General features: G+C 42.7%; 1 pseudogene; it reads left to right on the plus strand.

The window, feature by feature from the left end:
* Window positions 1-459: 459 nt before the first annotated feature.
* Window positions 460-2189, plus strand: LOC140327420 (perilipin-2-like; annotated as a pseudogene).
* The last annotated feature ends 495 nt before the right edge of the window (window positions 2190-2684 follow it).

Raw genomic sequence — 2684 nt, forward strand, 5'->3', positions numbered from 1 at the left:
ACCTGTTGCCAGAGACAGAAGCTGCAAATGAGGATATGGAAGCTTCTCAGAAGACTGGGGACTCTTCTGAAGCCCAAGCTGAAAAGGTTCCCTCTTCTACAACCCTAGCTGTTTCTGAACCCCCATCACAAGAGTCCAAGGAATCAAAACCTATGTCTGAAAAAACTGAAACTGCAAAACCTTCAACTGAAGAAACTGCTCCTGTACCAACTGAGGTTCAGACTGCAGAAAATATCACTGTGGAAGATGCTCATTTGTTAACTGAGATTGAAGCTAAAGAAAGTGTTCCTGTATTGAATGACAAGGATACTTCTGTGCTGATTGAGATTGAAGCTGATGAAAGTGTTCCTGTATTGGCTGGGGAAAAGTTTGTTTGGAAAAGTCCAAGCTATAGGATGGCATCCTGTTTCAGCTGAGACAAAAGAACAGCCTGAAGGGCAGGAAGAAGAAGCCGAGCCAATGGTTGCTGAAGAAGGAGATGTTGAATCTGAAGATGAAGAGATTGAAGGAACAAAAGAGAAAGAGGAAGAAGTTGGCACTCTTCAACTGGGCCTGGCCTACCAGTACAGTGGCAAGTATGATTGTTCTATTTCTCACTTCACACAGTCTACTAAAGTCAAAGAGAAGAGAGTGGCTCTATTTTCAGAACAGTTGGAAAAAGCTGCAAATGAATCCACTGAGAAAATTCAGAAGGAAATAGATGAATTGAAGGGGCTTCTTCTAGACATCAAGGAGAAGTTGAAGATTCCAAAGAAACCCATGAAAGTATCTCTGTTTCCAAAAAGGTTCAGGAAAAGTTTAGTAAATTAAGTGAAGTGAAGATGAGAAAAAACTGTCCCTGTTTGGACTGATCAACAGGATGCTCAGGGGCGTATTGAGGAAGGTGTTGCTACATCACTGGAAATGAAGGCGGAAAGAGTGGTTGGAAACATGAAGCAATTAAATTAAAAAGGAATTCATAAAGAATAAACTTGCCAATGTGAGCTGTGCAGCTATACCTGTCCCAGACGCTCAAATCGTGATCGTCCCATGCAGAGGCACCTGAGAACTCGGTGTGAAGAAAAGCTATATAAATGCTACGTTTGTCATGTTGGGTTTACACAGGGCGGAACTAATTTAATGCACATACTGCAAAAGCCTATTGAGAATGTAGCCAAAGTTTACTGTCCCTATTGTGATACAGTTATGACAAGAAAAAGTGATCTAGGGGTTCTTTTAAGCAACCAGCGTCCTTCTACCGAACAAGGAAAGAAGTGTCACTCCTGTGATACAGTCTTCGATGACTGTTATGCCTTTATTCAACATCAGAAGTTTCACAAAAATGAAAAGCGATTTATATGTGATTGGGGTGTGGCAGGGAAAAGTGTGAAGACCATTACCATAGTGGCTGTTAATGGTGCCATGTCAATAATACAGAAACCGGAACCTCAGCTTTCTGTAGCAAACAACATTGCTTGCATTGGACTAGATAAGATTGAAGAGGGGCGGCCCATTTCGTATCAGCCAAGTGACACGATTGTAACTAATGCCTCAGAAGCTGTCGTTGGTGCTAAATATGCAGTGATTCAAAGTATAACTGGAGTGGTTGATAAGACCAAAGGAGCAGTGTATGACAGTGTGGAGATAACCAGGTCTGATGTAAATGGAAGCATCAACACTGTGCTTGGGAGCCGTGCGCTGTGCAAAATGAGCAGCGGTGTTGATACTGCGCTTACAAAGTCTAAAACTCTTCTTGAACAATACCTACCACCAACTGATGAGGAACTAGAAAAGAAGGCGGCAAAAACAGAGGGGTTTGAGGTGCCAAATGACAAAGCAAGCTACTATGATCGCTTGGGATCACTCTCTATCAAGGCACGCAAACTTGCCTACCATCAAGCATTGGCAAGATTCAGGGATGCTAAATGCAGAAGTCAGGAGGCCATTGCTCAGTTACAGTCTACAGTTGACCTGATTGAATATGCCAGAAAGTACCTGATGCCAATCAAAAAATACATAATGCACAGGAGGGGCTCTACAACAAAAAGGGAGAAACCTGGATGAAAGCAGAAAGTGCAGTCCTAGCAAGAAGTTTCAATCAAGTAGTAAAGATAAAGCAAGAACTGGGTGAAGAGTTAACAAGGAGAAGAAGAACTGCTGGAGCTGAAGGATGGTGTTTAGGAGTACAGTGTGGATCTGGAAGAAACTGATTTAAAGAAAAGATGCTTTGCTGAAGTCTCTTAAAGAGGGCAGAGACAAATTAGACCAGAGCACAGGGTCTCTAAAAAGAACATTTTTTGTTGTTGTTTATTTGATTGTTGTGTTTTGACCTAGAAAAGGGAAGACACAGGTCTTCAATGGCAGCCTACAGAAATGATTGAGCAAGTAATGCAGAGGAGTGCAGATGCCCTATCCTGGGTTATTAGTATTGAAATAATGTGTCCAACCCCACAGGGACGATCAGGGGGGGGGGGGGATATGTGACAGGGTGTCACTAAGAATGTCAGGAAAGTGTTATAAAGGCTCCAGGGAAAGAATATGTCAATATGTTATAAAGGTCTGTGTAAGTTTCTAGGATGAAATCTGGGGCTTTAGGACCCTGGAGCCAGCCAAGGGAGTGAAAGGGTGGGTTCCTTGGCCCAACCCAAATCAGTGTTTGGGTTATATGCACCTTCACTCAGGAGCAAGGTGAGGAGGAAGTAATG

Source organism: Pyxicephalus adspersus, chromosome 3, assembly GCF_032062135.1.
Source record: "Pyxicephalus adspersus chromosome 3, UCB_Pads_2.0, whole genome shotgun sequence".
NCBI lineage: Eukaryota > Metazoa > Chordata > Amphibia > Anura > Pyxicephalidae > Pyxicephalus > Pyxicephalus adspersus.